Raw genomic sequence first — 24,269 nt, forward strand, 5'->3', positions numbered from 1 at the left:
GATCAAGTTCAAGATGGAATCGCTAAGAGTGGTCATTACAAGCCTGAAAGGAGGAGATTTTATCGTGACTCGGGACATAAAGGAGGCATACCTTCATGTCCCCATTTATCCACCTCATCAGGCGTACCTCAGAATTGCAGTACGGGATTGTCATTACCAATTTCAGACGTTGCCATTTGGTCTCTCCACGGCCCCGAGAATATTCACCAAGGTAATGGCGGAAATGATGGTGCTCCTGCGGAAGCAAGGTGTCACTATTATCACGTAATTGGACGATCTCCTCATAAAAGCGAGATCAAGAGAGCAGTGGCTGAACAGCGTATCACTTTCTCTGGAAGTGTAACGGCAACACGGCTGGATTCTATATATTCCTAAGTCGCAGTTGGTTCCTACAGCTCATCTGCCTCTCCTAGGCATGATCCTTGACACAGACCAGAAAAGGGTTTATCTCCCGATAGAGAGAGCTCAGGAGCTCGTGACACTGGTCAGGAATCTATTAAAACCAAAACAGGTGTCAGTGCATCACTGCACTCGAGTCCTGGGAAGGATGGTGGCATCATACGAGGCCATTCCTTTCGGCAGGTTCCATGAGAGGACCTTCTAATGGGACTTACTGGACAAAGTGGTCCAGATCACATCTTTAGATGCATCGGTTAATCACCCTATCCCCCGGGGCCAGGGTGTCTCTCCGGTGGTGGCTGCAGAGTACTCACCTTCTCGAGGGCCGCAGGTTCGGCATTCAGGACTGGGTCCTGGTGACCACGGATGCAAGCCTCCGAGGGTGGGGGGCAGTCACTCAGGGAAGAAGTTTCCAAGGGCTGTGGTCAAGTCAGGAGACTTGCCTTCACATCAATATCCTGGAACTAAGGGCCATATACAACGCCCTAAGTCAAGCGAAGACCCTGCTTCGCAACCAATCGGGGCTGATCCAATCAGACAACATCACCGCAGTGGCTCATGTAAACCGCCAAGGCGGCACAAGGAGCAGGGTGGCGATGGCGGAAGCCACCAAAATTCTTCGATGGGCGGAGAATCACGTACGAGCACTGTCAGCAGTGTTCATTCCGGGAGTGGACAACTGGGAAGCCGACTTCCTCAGCAGGCACGACCTCCACCCGGGAGAGGGGGGACTTCATCAAGAAGTCTTCGCGCAGATTGTAGGTCGGTGGGAACTGCCACAGGTGGACATGATGGCATCCCGCATCAACAAAAAGCTACAGAGGTATTGCGCCAGGTCAAGAGACTCTCAGGCGATAGCTGTAGACGCACTGGTGACACCGTGGATGTTCCAGTCGGTTTATGTGTTTCCTCCTCTTCCTCTCTTACCCAAGGTGCTGAGAATCATACAGAAAAGAGGAGTGAGAACAATACTCATTGTTCCGGATTGGCCAAGAAGGAATTGGTATCCAGAGCTGCAAGAAATGCTCACAGAGGACCCATGGCCTCTGCCTCTGGGGCAGGATCTGTTGCAGCAGGGACCTTGTATGTTCCAAGACTTACCGTAGCTGCGTTTGACGGCATGGCGGTTGAACGCCGGATCCTAGTAAAAGAAAAAGGGATTCCGGATGAGGTTATTCCTACGCTGATATAGGCTAGGAAGGACGTGACGGCTAAACATTATCACCGTATACGGCAAAAATATGTTGCTGGGTGTGAGGCCAGGAATGCCTCTACAGAGGAATTCCAGCTGGGCCGTTTCCTTTACTTCCTACAGTCGGGAGTGACTTTGGGCCTAGAATTGGGGTCCATTAAGGTCCAGATTTCGTCCCTATCCATTTTCTTTCATAAAAAAATAGCTTCTCTACCTGAAGTTCAGACGTTTGTAAAGGGAGTGCTGCATATTTAGCCCCCTTTTGTGCCACCAGTGGCACCTTGGGATCTTAACGTGGTGTTGAGTTTCCTGAAATCTCACTGGTTTAAGCCGCTTAAGACCGTGGAGTTAAAATATCTCACGTGGAAAGTGGTCATGCTATTGGCCTTAGCTTCGGCTAGGCGTGTGTCAGAATTGGCGGCTTTGTCATGTAAAAGCCCCTATCTGGTTTTCCATATGGACAGGGCAGAATTACGGACTCGTCCCCAATTTCTGCCAAAGGTGGTGTCATCTTTTCATTTGAACCAACCTATTGTGGTGCCTGCGGCTACTCGTGACTTGGAGGATTCCAAGTTACTAGATGTAGTCAGGGCTTTGAAGATTTATGTAGCCAGAATGGCTGGAGTCAGGAAAACTGACTCGCTGTTTATCCTGTATGCATCCAACAAGCTGGGTGCTCCTGCTTCAATGCAAACTATTGCTCGCTGGATCTGTAACACGATTCAGCAGGCTCATTCTGCGGCTGGCTTGCCGCCTCCAAAATCAGTAAAAGCCCATTCCACAAGGAAGGTGGGCTCTTCTTGGGCGGCTGCCCGAGGGGTCTCGGCATTACAGCTTTGCCGAGCAGCTACTTGGTCGGGTTCAAACACTTTTGCAAAGTTCTACAAGTTTGATACCCTGGCTGAGGAGGACCTTGTGTTTGCTCATTCGGTGCTGCAGAGTCATCCGCACTCTCCCGCCCATTTGGGAGCTTTGGTATAATCCCCATGGTCCTTACGGAGTCCCCAGCATCCACTAGGACGTTAGAGAAAATAAGATTTTACTCACCGGTAAATCTATTTCTCGTAGTCCGTAGTGGATGCTGGGGGCCCGTTCCAAGTGTGGACTTCTTCTGCAATACTTGTATATAGTTATTGCTTAGATAAGGGTTATGTTATGGTTGCATCAGGTTTGTCTGATGCTCTGTTGTTGTTCATACTGTTGACTGGGTAAGTTTATCACAAGTTATACGGTGTGATTGGTGTGGCTGGTATGAGTCTTACCCTGGATTCCAAAATCCTTTCCTTGTAATGTTAGCTCTTCCGGGCACAGTTTCCTTAACTGAGGTCTGGAGGAGGGGCATAGAGGGAGGAGCCAGTGCACACCAGTAGTACTAAATCTTTCTTAGAGTGCCCAGTCTCCTGCGGAGCCCGTCTATTCCCCATGGTCCTTACGGAGTCCCCAGCATCCACTACGGACTACGAGAAATAGGTTTACCGGTGAGTAAAATCTTATATATATATATATATATATATATATATATATATATATATAATCGTGGAAAAGATAGGCGGCACTCCAGGGTTTAGTCAAACAAAATTGTGTATTGGCATCACAAAATACAAAGTAACCGACGTTTCGGGGTCCGTGGCCCCTTCTTCAAGGTGTATGTGACAGAAGTGAATAAGCTTACCTTATAAGCTGGTGAATACCCCGCCAACCATGCGTGAAGACGGACGCCTCCGGCCACTCTGTCCCCGCTGCGTTCCCTGGACTTCCGGGGTCGGCTGCGGATGACGTCACGCGTCTGTGCGTCGGGTTGCTATGGTAGCAGCCGGCGCATAGGATCGCGCTGGCCGGGGCTGTCAGGATACAAGTGAATAGATAGAAACTAAAACTGTGAAACACCCAAAGTTATTGTGTCTGTAAAAAATACTGAAGCATTAAAAACTAAAGCATTGACTGCAAGATGGTCATAAGTAAATGGGGAAAGTTATAGGTTAATAGTAAATACTGGGAAAATCCCTAGTAACAGGAGGCAAGGTACATTAACTAAGGGAGGTGCGGATAGCCACGATCCCAGTTAGTGATCCCCCACCATAGGTCTCACCCAGTTAGAGTCAGGTAATAATTATATCATATACCAAGGTGCCTATAGATCTAATTGGTGGTTCCCATAAATGTGAAATTAGGACAATAAATCAACCGTGCTAATGGTGGTATTAATACTGGTAATGGTAATATTAGTTTTCTCTGGGTTCCCACATCAATGGTGTCCGTGGAGGATCTTGTAAAGTCCATCTTCTGGTTATCTTCATATATTCAGACCCTTTTCAGTGTAAGGAATTCCATGAAATGTTCTCATTTAAGCCCGACGGGCTAATGGTATTGAGTTTGAAGATCCATCTAGCTTCTAGCATGAGGAGTTTGCCCCCTCTATCTCCTCCTCGGATGGAGTCTGGAACTTGATCGATGAGAATGTGTTTCAGTGAGTTCAACGGGTGTCTCTTCTCTGCAAAGTGCCTGGCTATGGGTTGATCAATTTTCTTCCCCAATAGTGCTTGGCTAATGGCAGATCTATGTAGGGCCATACGCTCTCTTGCCGTCCTAATGGTTTTTCCTACATAGCCTTTGCCGCATGGGCATGTTATGAGGTAGACAATGTATCTGGACGTACATGTTAAAACATGTCTAATTTGTCCCACCTTGTCAGACTGGGGGAATTTGAAAGATGACCCTGTCAACATGTGTGTGCACGTCGTGCACCCTAGGCACTTATAGCATCCTGGTTGTTTTGTTAGGAAATTCGAGGGTGGAGTGTCTTTGAACCCTGTTATATCTGAATGGACTATACTGTCCTTGATGTTCTTTCCCCTCAGGAAGCAGGCCATTGGTCTCTTGGATCTGAAACATCTGAGGTTCTCATCTGTTCGCACTATGGGCCAGAGAGCTCTCACTGCTCTCTGGATTACTGGGCTGGTAGTAGTATAGGTGGTCTTCCATGGGATTACCTGTTGAGGTGATTCTGCCGACTCGGCTGGTAATATATTTTGGACGTTGTTTGATAGAATCTCCTCCTTTTGTTGTCTTAGTTGGGACCTATCATACCCTCTCTGAACAAATCTGTGGATTAAACAGTCGAGCTGGTTTACCAGTGTCGTACTGTCACTGTTAATCCTGGCTAATCTCAACATTTGAGATTTAGGTAGGCCTTTAATTAGGGGTCTTGGATGATGACTGTTAGCCCTCAATAGGTTGTTCTTATCGGTGGGTTTTGTGTATACAGATGTAGATATCCCTTGGTTGGAGCACATCACATGAACGTCCAGGTAATCAGCCTCGGTGGTACTGAATTTGAAAGTAAACTTGATGGGTGAATTGGTGGAGTTGATCTGCCTCATCAGTTGTGTAAATCTCTCTTCACCACCTGTCCATAACATAAAGATGTCATCTATGAACCTGGTGTATAGTAGAATATGTTTCGAAATGTTATCATCTAGGAAGAAAAACTTTCTCTCCTCTTGGAACATAAAGATGTTGGCGTATGACGGGGCTACTGAACTGCCCATAGCGCAGCCAGATCGTTGTTCATAGAATTTTCCATTGAATAGGAAATAGTTTCTCTGCAGCGTCAATTCCAGTAGTTGAAGAAACAACCCATGTCCAACGCATTGGACATCTTCTTGTATCAAGAACCGTTTCATTGCCTCTAGTCCCTCAGCATGAGGGATACTTGTATACAAATTGCACACATCCATTACACATAATAGGGTGTCTAAAGGGATGTGTCGGAGGCTTTTTAATGCATTCAGGAAATCGGTGGTATCTTTAATAAAGGTGGGTTGCTTTTTAACCAAGGGTTGTAAGATGAAGTCCAAAAACTGGGATATTGGCTGATATAACGACTTCCTTGCAGAGATGATGGGACGCCCGGGGGGTTCTGTCAGGTTTTTATGAATCTTTGGTGTGGTGAAAAGGATTGGTACAACCGGATGTTCCTGTGTGAGCACCTTGTGCAGTTTGTTGGTGATTCTTTGGTCCTCTTTGGCTTTATCCAAGATGTCATCCAGTTCCCGTTTATATTGGGCAGTGGGATCCATTGTTAATATGGAATAGGTGTTGGGGTCTGACAGTTGTCTGTCTATTTCTCTGATATAGTCAGATAGGTTCTGGATTACGATTCCCCCTCCTTTGTCCGCTGGTCTGAATACCACGTCAGTATAGTTACTGAGGTCTTTGAGGGCTGCTTTCTCTGCCCGTGTCATATTATAGTGGGTTGTTTTAGATGCTTTAGAATATTTATCGACTGAGGTATCCAGAAGTCGTGAGAAGGTCTTAATGGAGGCGTTTGTTGAGGGGGGGTCGAAGGCAGAACGAGTTCTTTTATTAAGGAACTCAGAGAATATGTTGGGTGTAGGGTCTACAGGTTGGTCTTGATAGAATTCTTGCAGTCGTAGTTTCCTTGAGAATCGGTGGGATTCCAAGTTCCATCTAAAATTATCATGTTGGTTCGTAGGTACAAAAGAAAGTCCTTTATTCAGGACCGCCATCTCGGTGTCATTAAAGGTCCTGGTAGATAAGTTGAAAACTAGGGTTTCTTCTTTGCAGCCAGATTTCTGGTTCCTTTGGTTCTGGCCACCCCTGCGGGTGGGAGATCTTTTGGGAGGCTTGGTTTGGTTGCCCCTTGCGATTTCTCTAAAGGGGTGTCGGTAGTCTGAGTGGGGTCTTCGGAGTCCCCCGCCGCGAATTCACTATCGCTAGTGGTGGAGGTTTTCCTCATTGACTGGCCTTCTCTCCTCCTCCTCCAGCCAGGATTGAATCTAGGTTGTCTCTGGCTGGATGCCGACCTATCGCTTCCCATAATCCATTTGTAAACCCTGTTTTCTTCATAGTCAGTTTTGACTATATCCAGTTTGTTGTGTTTGAAGCGGATTAATTCTCGTTTGTAGTTATCACACTGATTTTGCAGTTTGGGGATCCAGTCCTGGGACTGATCCTGTTGGAGAATGGGTAAATGTACCCGTTCAAACTCAGCAATCTTGCTTTTGGTATTCTTAAGTTCCCGACCTACCTCTTCTATGACCAAGAGTATGAGGTCCATACTGCACTTATTGAGAATGCCGATCCAACGTGCACAGAAATCGGGGTTGTATCGGCCCAACGTGGGGGTGTTCTTCACTCTGAAGCCCCTTGGAATCATATGGTCTCTGTGGTAGTCTGATAATGATATGCCGTGCAGTAGGAAATCGGTTTCTTTCTTTTTCAATTTCAGAAGTTGTTGGTAAATGTCCTTGGAATCCAATATGGATTCTGTGGGAGGTAGACACTCCTTAAATCGTAGCCGATTGGCATCCTCCTCCGAGAAGCTATACGTGTCTCCCTTGTTAGTAATCACTCCCTTGTGACCACTCTGGTCCGTGCTTTTTTGTAAGGTGCTGGGTGCTTCCATATTGGTAAAGTGCACTGTGCTCAATCAAGTGCTGTGTAAATAAGTGTCCCGTGCTGGAAGTGAGGATCCACCTGGAGAAGTACTAAAATGATGAAAGCGGTGCCTTGGCTCAAGAGAAGCTATGTAGCCTCAGGTATACTGCGTTTGTGGGGTAGCCCGGCACTCGTTAGATGCAGCATACAAAGAACCTGGGTGCCCTCCGTGGTATAGGTAATCGTGGAAAAGATAGGCGGCACTCCAGGGTTTAGTCAAACAAAATTGTGTATTGGCATCACAAAATACAAAGTAACCGACGTTTCGGGGTCCGTGGCCCCTTCTTCAAGGTGTATGTGACAGAAGTGAATAAGCTTACCTTATAAGCTGGTGAATACCCCGCCAACCATGCGTGAAGACGGACGCCTCCGGCCACTCTGTCCCCGCTGCGTTCCCTGGACTTCCGGGGTCGGCTGCGGATGACGTCACGCGTCTGTGCGTCGGGTTGCTATGGTAGCAGCCGGCGCATAGGATCGCGCTGGCCGGGGCTGTCAGGATACAAGTGAATAGATAGAAACTAAAACTGTGAAACACCCAAAGTTATTGTGTCTGTAAAAAATACTGAAGCATTAAAAACTAAAGCATTGACTGCAAGATGGTCATAAGTAAATGGGGAAAGTTATAGGTTAATAGTAAATACTGGGAAAATCCCTAGTAACAGGAGGCAAGGTACATTAACTAAGGGAGGTGCGGATAGCCACGATCCCAGTTAGTGATCCCCCACCATAGGTCTCACCCAGTTAGAGTCAGGTAATAATTAACTCATAACATGCCCATGCGGCAAAGGCTATGTAGGAAAAACCATTAGGACGGCAAGAGAGCGTATGGCCCTACATAGATCTGCCATTAGCCAAGCACTATTGGGGAAGAAAATTGATCAACCCATAGCCAGGCACTTTGCAGAGAAGAGACACCCGTTGAACTCACTGAAACACATTCTCATCGATCAAGTTCCAGACTCCATCCGAGGAGGAGATAGAGGGGGCAAACTCCTCATGCTAGAAGCTAGATGGATCTTCAAACTCAATACCATTAGCCCGTCGGGCTTAAATGAGAACATTTCATGGAATTCCTTACACTGAAAAGGGTCTGAATATATGAAGATAACCAGAAGATGGACTTTACAAGATCCTCCACGGACACCATTGATGTGGGAACCCAGAGAAAACTAATATTACCATTACCAGTATTAATACCACCATTAGCACGGTTGATTTATTGTCCTAATTTCACATTTATGGGAACCACCAATTAGATCTATAGGCACCTTGGTATATGATATAATTATTACCTGACTCTAACTGGGTGAGACCTATGGTGGGGGATCACTAACTGGGATCGTGGCTATCCGCACCTCCCTTAGTTAATGTACCTTGCCTCCTGTTACTAGGGATTTTCCCAGTATTTACTATTAACCTATAACTTTCCCCATTTACTTATGACCATCTTGCAGTCAATGCTTTAGTTTTTAATGCTTCAGTATTTTTTACAGACACAATAACTTTGGGTGTTTCACAGTTTTAGTTTCTATCTATTCACTTGTATCCTGACAGCCCCGGCCAGCGCGATCCTATGCGCCGGCTGCTACCATAGCAACCCGACGCACAGACGCGTGACGTCATCCGCAGCCGACCCCGGAAGTCCAGGGAACGCAGCGGGGACAGAGTGGCCGGAGGCGTCCGTCTTCACGCATGGTTGGCGGGGTATTCACCAGCTTATAAGGTAAGCTTATTCACTTCTGTCACATACACCTTGAAGAAGGGGCCACGGACCCCGAAACGTCGGTTACTTTGTATTTTGTGATGCCAATACACAATTTTGTTTGACTAAACCCTGGAGTGCCGCCTATCTTTTCCACGATTACCTATACCACGGAGGGCACCCAGGTTCTTTGTATGCTGCATCTAACGAGTGCCGGGCTACCCCACAAACGATATATATATATATATATATATATATATATATATATATATATATATATATATATATATATATATATATATATATATTGTCTATAGGTTGCCCAGAGTCCACTCGGGTCCTTATTATAGCTTCCAAAGCAAGTTCTTTGACCTAAATATAGATGTTTATTGCTGCCTACTCAGGTTCATTGGACACATGTAAAAGACAGAAAATGAGGGGCGCACCAGGTGAGTATAAAAGTATCAATGATTTAATGACAAAGTAAAAGGTTCACATACATCTAAGAAAGATATCATCAGGCTCACGCTCCTCCTGCGATACCTCCGGATGGCTCACAGTGTAAACGCTGTACGCCTGGTAGTAACGGCGGCTCTGGCTCCAGGTCTCTCGCTAGCAGCACGCTTGTCTGCAGTGTATTAAAGCATTTCCCGGCTTTCGTCGAAGTCTAATGGCGAAACCGGTTGGACTAAAGCTGACAGACGTCATAGTCTGTGTCTGTGGAGAGTGGAGGAAATGCTTTAATACACTGCAGACAAGCGTGCTGCTAGCGAGAGACCTGGAGCCAGAGCCGCCGTTACTACCAGCCGTACAGTGTTTACACTGTGAGCCATCCGGAGGTATCGCAGGAGGAGTGTGAGCCTGATGATATCTTTCTTAGATGTATGTGAACCTTTTACTTTGTCATTAAGTCATTGATACTATTATACTCACCTGGTGCGCCCCTCATTTTCTGTCTTTTACACACACACACACACACACACACACACACACACACACACACACACACACACACACACACACACACACACGTGTCAGTCATAAGTGTGTAATCCAACCTGTGAAGATTCTCCCTTTTGAGCTCACACCTTACTAAGGTGAGGGGGGATCTAATATACCACCATCCCATTTTAGATAATTCTTACATATTTATATATGTTGATAAATTGGTTTTCTCTATCGTCCTAGTGGATGCTGGGGTTCCTGAAAGGACCATGGGGAATAGCGGCTCCGCAGGAGACAGGGCACAAAAAGTAAAGCTTTAGGATCAGGTGGTGTGCACTGGCTCCTCCCCCTATGACCCTCCTCCAAGCCTCAGTTAGATTTTTGTGCCCGGCCGAGAAGGGTGCAATCTAGGTGGCTCTCCTAAAGAGCTGCTTAGAAAAGTTTAGCTTAGGTTTTTTATTTTACAGTGAGTCCTGCTGGCAACAGGATTACTGCAACGAGGGACTTAGGGGAGAAGAAGTGAACTCACCTGCGTGCAGGATGGATTGGCTTCTTGGCTACTGGACATTAGCTCCAGAGGGACGATCACAGGTACAGCCTGGATGGTCACCGGAGCCTCGCCGCCGGCCCCCTTGCAGATGCTGAAACGAGAAGAGGTCCAGAATCGGCGGCAGAAGACTCCTCAGTCTTCTTAAGGTAGCGCACAGCACTGCAGCTGTGCGCCATTTTCCTCTCAGCACACTTCACACGGCAGTCACTGAGGGTGCAGGGCGCTGGGAGGGGGGCGCCCTGGGAGGCAAATGAAAACCTTTTTTGGCTAAAAATACCTCACATATAGCCTCCGGGGGCTATATGGAGATATTTAACCCCTGCCAGAATCCGTTAAGAGCGGGAGACGAGGCCGCCGAAAAAGGGGCGGGGCCTATCTCCTCAGCACACAGCGCCATTTTCCCTCACAGAAAGGCTGGAGGGAAGGCTCCCAGGCTCTCCCCTGCACTGCACTACAGAAACAGGGTTAAAACAGAGAGGGGGGGCACTAATTTGGCGTTAGAAATATATAAAAAAGATGCTATAAGGGAAAACACTTATATAAGGTTGTCCCTATATAATTATAGCGTTTTTGGTGTGTGCTGGCAAACTCTCCCTCTGTCTCTCCAAAGGGCTAGTGGGTCCTGTCCTCTATCAGAGCATTCCCTGTGTGTGTGCTGTGTGTCGGTACGTGTGTGTCGACATGTATGAGGACGATGTTGGTGAGGAGGCGGAGCAATTGCCTGTAATGGTGATGTCACTCTCTAGGGAGTCGACACCGGAATGGATGGCTTATTTAGGGAATTACGTGATAATGTCAACACGCGCCAAGGTCGGTTGACGACATGAGACGGCCGACAAACAATTAGTACCGGTCCAGACGTCTCAAAAACACCGTCAGGGGTTTTAAAACGCCCGTTTACTTTAGTCGGTCGACACAGACACAGACAGGGACACTGAATCCAGTGTCGACGGTGAATAAACAAACGTATTCCTTATTAGGGCCACACGTTAAGGGCAATGAAGGAGGTGTTACATATTTCTGATACTACAAGTACCACAAAAGAGGGTATTATGTGGGATGTGAAAAAACTACCGTAGTTTTTCCTGAATCAGATAAATTAAATGAAGTGTGTGATGATGCGTGGGTTCCCCCCGATAGAAAATATGGGCGGTATACCCTTTCCCGCCAGAAGTTAGGGCGCGTTGGGAAACACCCCTTAGGGTGGATAAGGCGCTCACACGCTTATCAGAACAAGTGGCGGTACCGTCTATAGATAGGGCCGTCCTCAAGGAGCCAGCTGACAGGAGGCTGGAAAAATATCATAAAAAGTATATACACACATACTGGTGTTATACTGCGACCAGCGATCGCCTCAGCCTGGATGTGCAGAGCTGGGGTGGCTTGGTCGGATTCCCTGACTAAAAATATTGATACCCTTGACAGGGACAGTATTTTATTGACTATAGAGCATTTAAAGGATGTATTTCTATATATGCGAGATGCACAGAGGGATATTTGCACTCTGGCATCAAGAGTAAGTGCGATGTCCATATCTGCCAGAAGATGTTTATGGACACGACAGTGGTCAGGTGATGCAGATTCCAAACGGCACAAAGGTGTATTGCCGTATAAAGGAAGAGGAGTTATTTGGGGTCGGTCCATCGGACCTGGTGGCCACGGCAACTGCTGGAAAATCCACCGTTTTTACCCTAAGTCACATCTCTGCAGAAAAAGACACCGTCTTTTCAGCTTCAGTCCTTTCGTCCCTATAAGAGTCATATCTGCCCAGGGATAGAGGAAAGGGAAGAAGACTGCAGCAGGCAGCCCATTCCCAGGAACAGAAGCGTTCCACCGCTTCTGACAAGCTCTCAGCATGACGCTGAGACCGTACAGGACCCCTGGATCCTACAAGTAGTATCCCAGGGGTACAGTTTGGAATGTCGAGACGTTTCCCCTGCGCAGGCTCCTGAAGTCTGCTTTACCAAGGTCTCCCTCCGACAAGGAGGCAGTATGGGAAAAAATTCACGAGCTGTATTCCCAGCAGGTGATAATTAAATTACCCCTCCTACAACAAGAAAAGGGGGTATTATTCCACACTATATTGTGGTACTGAAGCCAGAAGGCTAGGTGAGACCTATTCTAAATCTAAAAAATTTTTGAACACTTACAAAGGTTCAAATCAAGATGGAGTCACTCAGAGCAGTGATAACGAACCGGGAAGAAGGGGACTATCTGGTGTCCCGAGACATCAGGGATGCTTACCTCCATGTCCCAAATTTGCCCTTATCACTAAGGGTACCTCAGGTTCGTGGTACAGAACTGTCACTATCAGTTTCAGACGCTGCCGTTTGGATTGTCTACGGCACCCCGGGTCTTTACCAAGGTAATGGCCGAAATGATGGTTCTTCTTCGAAGAAAAGGCGTCTTAATTATCCCTTACTTGGACGATCTCCTGATAAGGGCAAAGTCCAGGGAACAGTTGGAGGTCGGAGTAGCACTATCTCGGATACTGTTACAACAGCAGGGGTGGATTCTAAATATTCCAAAATCGCAGCTGATCCCGACAACAAGTCTCCTGTGCTTAGGGATGATTCTGGACACAGTCCAGAAAAAGGTGTTTCTCCCGGAAGAGAAAGCCAGGGAGTTATCCGAGCTAGTCAGGAACCTCCTAAAATCAGTGCATCATTGCACAAGGGCCATGGTAAAAAAATGGTGACTTCCTTCGAAGCAATTCCAGTCGGCAGATTTCATGCAAGAACTTTTCAGTGGGATCTGCTGGACAAATGGTCCGGATCGCATCTTCAGATGCATCAGCGGATAACCCTATATCCAAGGACAAGGGTGTCTCTCCTGTGGTGGTTACAGAGTGCTCATCTTCTAGAGGGCCGCAGATTCGGCATTCAGTTTTGGATGTTGGTGACCACGGAGGCCAGCCCGAGAGGCTGGGGAGCAGTCACACAAGGAAAAAATTTCCAGGGAGTGTGATCAAGTCTGGAGATTTTTCTCCACATAAATATAGCTAAGGGTAAATTTATAATGCTCTAAGCTTAGCAAGACTTCTGCTTCAAGGTCAGCCGGTATTGATCCAGTGGGATAAAACATCACGGCAGTCGCCCACGTAAATAGACAGGGCGGCACAAGAAGCAGGAGGGCAGTGGCAAAAACTGCAAGGACTTTTCGCTGGGCGGAAAATCATGTGATAGCACTGTCAGCAGTGTTTCATTCCGGGAATGGAAACTGGGAAGCAGACTTCCTCAGTAGGCACGACCTCCACCCGGCAGAGTGGGAACTTCATGGGGAAGTTATCCACATAATTGTAAACCGTTGGGAATTACCAAAGGTGGACATGATGGCGTCCCGTCTGAACAAAAAACGGGACAGGTATTGCGCCAGGTTAAGAGACCCTCAGGCAATAGCTGTGGACGTTCTGGTAACACCGTGGGTGTACCAGTCGGTGTATGTGTTCCATCCTCTGCTTTTCATACCTAAGGTACTGAGAATTATAAGACGTAGAGGAGTAAGAACTATACTCATGGCTCCGGATTGGCCAAGAAGGACTTGGTACCCGGAACTTCAAGAGATGCTCACAGAGGACTTATGGCCTCTGCCGCTAAGAAGGGACTTGTTTCAGCAAGTACCATGTCTGTTCCAAGACTTACCGCAGCTGCGTTTGACGGCATGGCGGTGGAACGCCGGATCCTAAGGGAAAAGGCATTCAGGAAGAGGTCATTCCTACCCTGGTCAAAGCCAGAAAGGAGGTGACCGCACAACATTATCACCACATGTGGCGAAAATATGTTGCGTGGTGTGAGGCCAGGAAGGCCCCACGAAGAAATTTCAACTCGGTCGATTCCTGCATTTCTTGCAAACAGGAGTGTCTATGGGCCTCAAATTGGGGTCCATTAAGGTTCAAATTTCGGCCCTGTCGATTTTTCTTCCAGAAAGAATTGGCTTCAGTTCCTGAAGTCCAGAAGTTTGTCAAGGGAGTATTGCATATACAACCCCCTTTTGTGCCTCCAGTGGCACTGTGGGATCTCAACGTAGTTCTGGGATTCCTCAAAACACATTGGTTTAAAACCAGTCAAATCTGTGGATTTGAAGCATCTCACATGAAAAGTGAACATGCTCTTGGACCTGGCCTGGACCAGGCGAGTGTCAAATTGGTGGTTTTTTTTCTCAAAAAAGCCCATATCTGTTTGTCCATTCGGACAGGGCAGAGCTGCGGACTCGTCCCCAGTTCTCTCCCTAAGGTGGTGTCAGTGTTTCACCTGAACCAGCTTATTGTGGTGTCTTGCGCCTACTAGGGACTTGGAGGACTCCAAGTTGCTAGATGTGGTCAGGGCCCTGAAAATATAGGTTCCAGGACGGCTGGAGTCAGGAAAACTGACTTGCTGTTATCCTGTATGCACCCAACAAACTGGGTGCTCTTGCTTTTAAGCAGACTTTTGCTAGTTGGATGTGTAATACAATTCAGCTTGCACATTCTGTGGCAGGCCTGCCACAGCCAAAATATGTAAATGCCCATTCCACAAGGAAGGTGGGCTCATCTTGGGCGGCTGCCCGAGGGGTCTCGGCTTTACAACTTTGCCGAGCGGCTATTTAGTCAGGGGCAAACACGTTTGTAAAATCCTACAAATTTGATACCCTGGCTAAGGAGGACCTGGAGTTCTCTCATTCGGTGCTGCAGAGTCATCCGCACTCTCCCGCCCGTTTGGGAGCTTTGGTATAATCCCCATGGTCCTTTCAGGAACCCCAGCATCCACTAGGACGATAGAGAAAATAAGAATTTACTTACCGATAATTCTATTTCTCGGAGTCCGTAGTGGATGCTGGGCGCCCATCCCAAGTGCGGATTATCTGCATTACTTGTACATAGTTACAAAAATCGGGTTGTTATTGTTGTGAGCCATCTTTTCAGAGGCTCCGCTGTTATCATACTGTTAACTGGGTTCAGATCACAGGTTGTACAGTGTGATTGGTGTGGCTGGTATGAGTCTTACCCGGGATTCATAAATCCTTCCTTATTGTGTACGCTCGTCCGGGCACAGTACCTAACTGAGGCTTGGAGGAGGGTCATAGGGGGAGGAGCCAGTGCACACCACCTGATCCTAAAGCTTTACTTTTTGTGCCCTGTCTCCTGCGGAGCCGCTATTCCCCATGGTCCTTTCAGGAACCCCAGCATCCACTTCGGACTCCGAGAAATAGAATTATCGGTAAGTAAATTCTTATTTTCTCTGACGTCCTAGTGGATGCTGGGAACTCCGTAAGGACCATGGGGAATAGCGGCTCCGCAGGAGACTGGGCACAAATAGAAAGCTTTAGTACTACCTGGTGTGCGCTGGCTCCTCCCCCTATGACCCTCCTCCAAGCCCCAGTTAGATTTTTGTGCCCGAACGAGAAGGGTGCACACTAGGGGCTCTCCTGAGCTTCTTAGTGAAAGTTTTAGTTTAGGTTTTTTCTTTTCAGTGAGACCTGCTGGCAACAGGCTCACTGCATCGAGGGACTAAGGGGAGAAGAAGCGAACTCACCTGCGTGCAGAGTGGATTGGGCTTCTTGGCTACTGGACACCATTAGCTCCAGAGGGACCGCTCACAGGCCCAGCCTTGGAGCTCGGTCCCAGAGCCGCGCCGCCGGCCCCCTTACAGAGCCAGAAGCAAGAAGAGTCCGGCAAATCGGCGGCAGAAGACATCCTGTCTTCCACAAGGTAGCGCACAGCACTGCAGCTGTGCGCCATTGCTTCTCAGCACACTTCACACTCCGGTCACTGAGGGTGCAGGGCGCTAGGGGGGGGGCGCCCTGAGCAGCAATAGAAACACCTTGGCTGGCTAAAAATACATCACATATAGCTCCTGGGCTATATGGATGAATTTTAACCCCTGCCAGATTTTCACAAAAAGCGGGAGAAAGGCCGCTGAGAAGGGGGCGGAGCCTATCTCCTCAGCACACAGGCGCCATTTTCCCTCACAGCTCCGCTGGAAGGACGTCTCCCTGACTCTCCCCTGCAGTCCTGCACTACAGAAACAGGGTAAAAAAGAGAGGGGGGCACTAATTGGCGGGTTATTAACAATACAGCAGCTATAAGGGAGAAACACTTATATAAGGTTGTCCCTATATCTATATATATAGCGCTCTGGTGTGTGTGCTGGCATACTCTCCCTCTGTCTCCCCAAAGGGCTAGTGGGGTCCTGTCCTCTATCAGAGCATTCCCTGTGCGTGTGCTGTGTGTCGGTACGTTTGTGTCGACATGTATGAGGAGGAAAATGATGTGGAAGCGGGGCAATTGCCTATAATAGAGATGTCACCCCCTAAGGAGTCGACACCTGAGTGGATGGCTTTATGGAAGGATTTACGTGACAGTGTCAGCTCCTTACAAAAGACGGTTGATGACATGAGACAGCCGACTAATCAGCTAGTCCCTGTCCAGGCGTCTCAAAAATCATCAGGGTCTCTAAAAAGGCCGTTACCTCAGGTGGTGGATACTGACGTCGACACGGATACTGACTCCAGTGTCGACGGTGAGGAGACAAACGTGACTTCCAGTAGGGCCACACGTTACATGATCACGGCAATGAGAGAGGTGTTAAACATTTCTGATGGACGAATTAAATGAGGTGTGTGATGAAGCGTGGGTTTCCCCCGATAAAAAACTGATAATTTCTAAAAAGTTATTGGCATTATACCCTTTCCCGCCAGAGGTTAGGGCGCGTTGGGAAACACCCCCTAGAGTGGATAAAGCGCTCACACGCTTATCAAAACAAGTGGCGTTACCGTCTCCTGATACGGCCGCCCTCAAGGAACCAGGTGACAGAAAACTGGAGAATATCCTTAAAAGTATATACACACATACTGGTGTTATACTGCGACCAGCAATCGCCTCAGCCTGGATGTGCAGCGCTGGGGTGGCTTGGTCGGATTCCCTGACTGAAAATATTGATACCCTGGATAGGGACAGTATATTGTTGACTATAGAGCATTTAAAAGATGCATTTCTATATATGCGAGATGCACAGAGGGATATTTCCACTCTGGCTTCAAGAGTGAGTGCGCTGTCCATTTCTGCCAGAAGAGGATTATGGACGCGACAGTGGTCAGGTGATGCGGACTCTAAACGGCATATGGAAATATTGCCTTATAAAGGGGAGGAGTTATTTGGGGTCGGTCTATCGGACCTGGTGGCCACGGCAACTGCTGGGAAATCCACATTTTTACCCCAGGTAGCCTCTCAACATAAAAAGACGCCGTCTTATCCGGCTCAGTCCTTTCGTCCCCATAAGGGCAAGCGGGCAAAAGGTTCCTCTTTTCTGCCCCGGGGCAGAGGAAGGGGAAAAAGACTGCAACAGACAGCCACTTCCCAGGAACAAAAGCCCTCCCCCGCTTCTGCCAAGTCCTCCGCATGACACTGGGGCCTTACAAGCGGACTCAGGCACGGTGGGGGCCCGTCTCAAGAATTTCAGCGCGCAGTGGGCTCACTCGCAAGTGGACCCCTGGATCCTGCAAGTAGTATCTCAGGGGTACAAATTGGAGTTCGAGACGTCTCCCCCTCGCCGGTTCCTGAAGTCTGCTTTACCAACGGCTCCCTCCGACAGGGAGGCAGTATTGGAGGCAGTTCACAAGCTGTATTCCCAGCAGGTGATAATCAAGGTACCCCTCCTGCAACAAGGGAAGGGGTATTATTCCACGCTGTTTGTGGTACCGAAGCCGGACGGCTCGGTGAGACCAATTTTAAATCTGAAGTCTTTGAACACTTACATACAGAGGTTCAAATTCAAGATGGAGTCACTCAGGGCAGTGATCGCGAACCTGGAAGAGGGGGACTATATGGTGTCTCTGGACATCAAAGATGCCTACCTCCATGTCCCCATTTACCCTTCTCATCAAGGGTACCTCAGGTTTGTGGTACAAAACTGTCACTATCAGTTTCAGACGCTGCCGTTTGGATTATCCACGGCACCTCGGGTCTTTACCAAGGTAATGGCCGAAATGATGATTCTTCTTCGAAGAAAAGGCGTTTTAATTATCCCTTACTTGGACGATCTCCTGATAAGAGCAAGATCCAGAGAACAGTTAGTAGTCGGAGTAGCCCTATCTCAAGTAGTGCTACGGCAGCACGGCTGGATTCTAAATATCCCAAAATCGCAGCTGATTCCGACAACACGTCTTCTGTTCCTAGGGATGATTCTGGACACAGTCCAGAAAAAGGTGTTCCTTCCGGAGGAGAAAGCCAGGGAGTTATCTGAACTGGTCAGAAACCTCCTGAAACCAGGGCAAGTCTCAGTGCATCAATGCACAAGAGTCTTGGGAAAGATGGTAGCTTCCTACGAAGCGATTCCATTCGGCAGATTCCACGCAAGAACGTTCCAGTGGGATCTGCTGGACAAATGGTCCGGATCGCATCTTCAGATGCATCAACGGATAACCCTGTCCCCAAGGACAAGGGTGTCTCTTCTGTGGTGGTTGCAGAGTGCTCATCTTCTAGAGGGCCGCAGATTCGGCATTCAGGACTGGGTCCTGGTGACCACGGATGCCAGCCTGAGAGGCTGGGGAGCAGTCACACAAGGAAGAAATTTCCAGGGCTTGTGGTCAAGCCTGGAGACATCACTTCACATAAATATCCTGGAGCTAAGGGCCATCTACAATGCTCTAAGCCTAGCACGACCTCTGCTTCAAGGTCAGCCGGTGCTGATTCAGTCAGACAACATCACGGCAGTCGCCCACGTAAACAGACAGGGCGGCACAAGAAGCAGGAGGGCAATTGCAGAAGTTGCAAGGATTCTTCGCTGGGCGGAAAATCATGTGATAGCACTGTCAGCAGTGTTCATTCCGGGAGTGGACAACTGGGAAGCAGACTTCCTCAGCAGGCACGACCTCCACCCGGGAGAGTGGGGACTTCACCCAGAACAATCAATCAAGGAATAAATGATATTGGATGTGTACACAACCGCCCACACACTAACCTTGTGTGGACAGGTGTATACACTCTCTGGCGCCAGTACCCGCTGGATCAAGGAGATTTTAGACAATGGCGATGACTGCTGCTCCTGATATAGGGATAATTGCAATCCCTATATTAACCAAAAAAACACAAACTACCCACACAGGTGTGACCCTCTGTGGAAAATCAGAAGCGCTGTCCTCACCATTTATCGGAGACAATCAAAAATAACTAAAATTGCAAATTGCTATTAAGATTAAAATACATAAATCATACTTTATTAACATGTATTGCTGCAGCAAAATTGACATACATAAAAATGCATATTGTGTATAGTGGATGCTTTTAATGTAAATGCTCCACATACACAAATGTATATACTTAAATACGTTAATTATCTGAGGCTTGGAATTTAATAAACAGTTTTCACACTGTCCACTTGATTGAATAATAGACCAATGAGTTCGGCATTTACGGACACTGCTTGCATAAATGTGTCTTCAATTAATTAATGTCCCGAAAAAATGTGTGCACACATATATTGCTTTTGAATGGATAATTACCATAAGCGATAGGCTTTTGATACACCTCTTTGGATCAATCTGTTAGGACCATCCCAATTGGAAAGACTCCCTCTGCTGGTGCTTGTCCATTAACTGCAGAATATCTAGAGACAATATCCACGGGAATCCGTCCACAGTGCTCCGGCTCCCTCTGCTGGTGGCTAACCGCAATTGCAGGTAGACTGGCTGTTTTATCGTAGCCAGAAGCCGGTGATCGTATAAACAAACAGGAGGTGATTGTCACTGCCAGTAGGTCCCTTCGAAAACGCGTTTCTCCGCCTTCCCAACACACTCAGCGGCTTCCTCAGTTCGAATGACCATCATCCAGATGAGCACTTTATATAGCCCCACTCATTTGAAATTCCCGCGGCCATTCGCGCATGCGCACTCAAACGTGCGTTCCAAGCCTCAGTCTCATTTTAAACTTTAAATAGACTCCGGTGGCCATTTTGTCTAGTTAAACCACGGGATCCAAGCCTCATTTTCACTCCCGGAAGTCACGTCCATCATTCTTATTCATATAGTTAATGATACCAAAATCAAGCCTCGTTTTAAAACCATAATTATCTACATCTGTCCTAACTAATTATACTGGACTCTAGTGCAGATTACTACATAGGATTATATTATTTAGCTTAAACACAATTCCGAATAATCCATATTTCATTTAGATATTATACAGAGTTCTACGTCCCAACATCAGTGCAGATGTAGCCATACTTAAAAATAATATTAATAATAATCAATATGTTTTATTTTATTAACACAAATAATAAATATATTGCTCAACAATAATATTGCTCAACATTAAAATAGAAGGGAACTAATTTGGATTACAATTTAGATCTCAACACACCATCTTGTGGTTTAAATTCATAATTACACTCCCTTTATATCATCATAAGTATTCCTATCGTCTCCATCTCCATAATCCAGCATCCTAAGGAACCATACCCTAACCCACCCCCATTGTTGTATATATCAGAGATAACTTTTATATAAATTAAATATTTATATTTTAATATTAAATATTAGATCTTAAATTTTATTTAGCTCAACCGTATCATTCAGACCCTGCGGAATCAAGGTTTTAAGGCTAAAAATCCAGAAAGCCTCTTTCTTACACAACCTTTTAAACCTATCGCCTCCTCTGCTGGTTACCGCCACCTGTTCGATAGCCATAATTTGTAAATTGTCACTTTTCCCTTCGTCACATTCTAAAATATGGCGATATAGGTAGGTATTTCCTACTTTCTTATGTATCTGTCTTTTATGCTCCATAAATCTAACATGGAGTGCCCGAGTGGTGCGCCCCACGTACTGTGCTCCACATCCACACTGTAAGACATAGATAACATACATGGATCTACAGTTCAAAAAACTTTTTATATTGATACGGTTGAGCTAAATAAAATTTAAGATCTAATATTTAATATTAAAATATAAATATTTAATTTATATAAAAGTTATCTCTGATATATACAACAATGGGGGTGGGTTAGGGTATGGTTCCTTAGGATGCTGGATTATGGAGATGGAGACGATAGGAATACTTATGATGATATGAAGGGAGTGTAATTATGAATTTAAACCACAAGATGGTGTGTTGAGATCTAAATTGTAATCCAAATTAGTTCCCTTCTATTTTAATGTTGAGCAATATTATTGTTGAGCAATATATTTATTATTTGTGTTAATAAAATAAAACATATTGATTATTATTAATATTATTTTTAAGTATGGCTACATCTGCACTGATGTTGGGACGTAGAACTCTGTATAATATCTAAATGAAATATGGATTATTCGGAATTGTGTTTAAGCTAAATAATATAATCCTATGTAGTAATCTGCACTAGAGTCCAGTATAATTAGTTAGGACAGATGTAGATAATTATGGTTTTAAAACGAGGCTTGATTTTGGTATCATTAACTATATGAATAAGAATGATGGACGTGACTTCCGGGAGTGAAAATGAGGCTTGGATCCCGTGGTTTAACTAGACAAAATGGCCACCGGAGTCTATTTAAAGTTTAAAATGAGACTGAGGCTTGGAACGCACGTTTGAGTGCGCATGCGCGAATGGCCGCGGGAATTTCAAATGAGTGGGGCTATATAAAGTGCTCATCTGGATGATGGTCATTCGAACTGAGGAAGCCGCTGAGTGTGTTGGGAAGGCGGAGAAACGCGTTTTCGAAGGGACCTACTGGCAGTGACAATCACCTCCTGTTTGTTTATACGATCACCGGCTTCTGGCTACGATAAAACAGCCAGTCTACCTGCAATTGCGGTTAGCCACCAGCAGAGGGAGCCGGAGCACTGTGGACGGATTCCCGTGGATATTGTCTCTAGATATTCTGCAGTTAATGGACAAGCACCAGCAGAGGGAGTCTTTCCAATTGGGATGGTCCTAACAGATTGATCCAAAGAGGTGTATCAAAAGCCTATCGCTTATGGTAATTATCCATTCAAAAGCAATATATGTGTGCACACATTTTTTCGGGACATTAATTAATTGAAGACACATTTATGCAAGCAGTGTCCGTAAATGCCGAACTCATTGGTCTATTATTCAATCAAGTGGACAGTGTGAAAACTGTTTATTAAAATCCAAGCCTCAGATAATTAACGTATTTAAGTATATACATTTGTGTATGTGGAGCATTTACATTAAAAGCATCCACTATACACAATATGCATTTTTATGTATGTCAATTTTGCTGCAGCAATACATGTTAATAAAGTATGATTTATGTATTTTAATCTTAATAGCAATTTGCAATTTTAGTTATTTTTGATTGTCTCCGATAAATGGTGAGGACAGCGCTTCTGATTTTCCACAGAGGGTCACACCTGTGTGGGTAGTTTGTGTACTTCACCCAGAAGTCTTCCACATGATTGTGAACCGTTGGGAAAAACCAAAGGTGGACATGATGGCGTCACGCCTCAACAAAAAACTAGACAGGTATTGCGCCAGGTCACGGGACCCTCAGGCAATAGCTGTGGACGCGCTGGTAACACCGTGGGTGTACCAGTCAGTGTATGTGTTCCCTCCTCTGCCTCTCATACCCAAGGTACTGAGAATCATAAGAAGGAGAGGAGTAAGGACTATACTCGTGGCTCCGGATTAGCCAAGAAGGACTTGGTACCCGGAACTTCAAGAGATGCTCACGGAGGACCTGTGGCCTCTACCTCTACGAAGGGACCTGCTCCAGCAGGGACCCTGTCTGTTCCAAGACTTACCGCGGCTGCGTTTGACGGCATGGCGGTTGAACGCTGGATCCTGAAGGAAAAAGGCATTCCGGATGAAGTCATCCCTACCCTGATCAAAGCCAGGAAGGATGTAACCGTGCAGCATTATCACCGTATTTGGCGTAAATATGTTGCGTGGTGCGAGGCCAGGAATTTCAACTGGGTCGTTTCCTGCATTTCCTGCAAACAGGACTGTCTATGGGCCTAAAATTAGGGTCCATTAAGGTTCAAATTTCGGCCCTGTCGATCTTCTTCCAAAAAGAACTGGCTTCAGTTCCTGAAGTTCAGACGTTTGTCAAAGGGGTGCTGCATATACAGCCTCCTTTTGTGCCTCCAGTGGCACCTTGGGATCTCAATGTGGTTTTGGGGTTCCTAAAATCACATTGGTTTGAACCACTCACCACTGTGGACTTAAAATATCTCACATGGAAAGTGGTAATGCTATTGGCCCTGGCTTCAGCCAGGCGCGTGTCAGAATTGGCGGCTTTATCCTATAAAAGCCCTTACCTAATTTTTCATACGGATAGGGCAGAATTGAGGACTCGTCCTCAGTTTCTCCCTAAGGTGGTTTCAGCGTTTCACCTGAATCAGCCTATTGTGGTACCTGCGGCTACTAGGGACTTGGAGGACTCCAAGTTGCTGGACGTAGTCAGGGCCCTGAAAATATACGTTTCCAGGACGGCTGGAGTCAGAAAATCTGACTCGCTGTTTATCCTGTATGCACCCAACAAGCTGGGTGCTCCTGCTTCTAAGCAGACTATTGCTCGTTGGATTTGTAGTACAATTCAGCTTGCACATTCTGTGGCAGGCTTGCCACAGCCAAAATCTGTAAAAGCCCATTCCACACGGAAAGTGGGCTCATCTTGGGCGGCCGCCCGAGGGGTCTCGGCTTTACAACTTTGCCGAGCAGCTACTTGGTCAGGGGCAAACACGTTTGCTAAATTCTACAAATTTGATACCCTGGCTGAGGAGGACCTGGAGTTCTCTCATTCGGTGCTGCAGAGCCATCCGCACTCTCCCGCCCGTTTGGGAGATTTGGTATAATCCCCATGGTCCTTACGGAGTTCCCAGCATCCACTAGGACGTCAGAGAAAATAAGAATTTACTTACCGATAATTCTATTTCTCATAGTCCGTAGTGGATGCTGGGCGCCCATCCCAAGTGCGGATTGTCTGCAATACTTGTACATAGTTATTGTTAACTAAATCGGGTTATTGTTGTAGTGAGCCATCTTTTCTAGAGGCTCCTCTGTTTATCATACTGTAAACTGGGTTCAGATCACAAGTTATAC

The 24,269-nt window shown here is 46.6% G+C and overlaps 1 protein-coding gene across 1 annotated transcript in view; it reads left to right on the forward strand.

Moving 5' to 3' along the window:
- Positions 1 to 24,269, forward strand: part of TMEM259 (transmembrane protein 259) — a 160,153-nt gene that overhangs the window by 131,438 nt on the left and 4,446 nt on the right. The window lies entirely within an intron of this gene.

Source organism: Pseudophryne corroboree, chromosome 1, assembly GCF_028390025.1.
Source record: "Pseudophryne corroboree isolate aPseCor3 chromosome 1, aPseCor3.hap2, whole genome shotgun sequence".
Lineage (NCBI taxonomy): Eukaryota > Metazoa > Chordata > Amphibia > Anura > Myobatrachidae > Pseudophryne > Pseudophryne corroboree.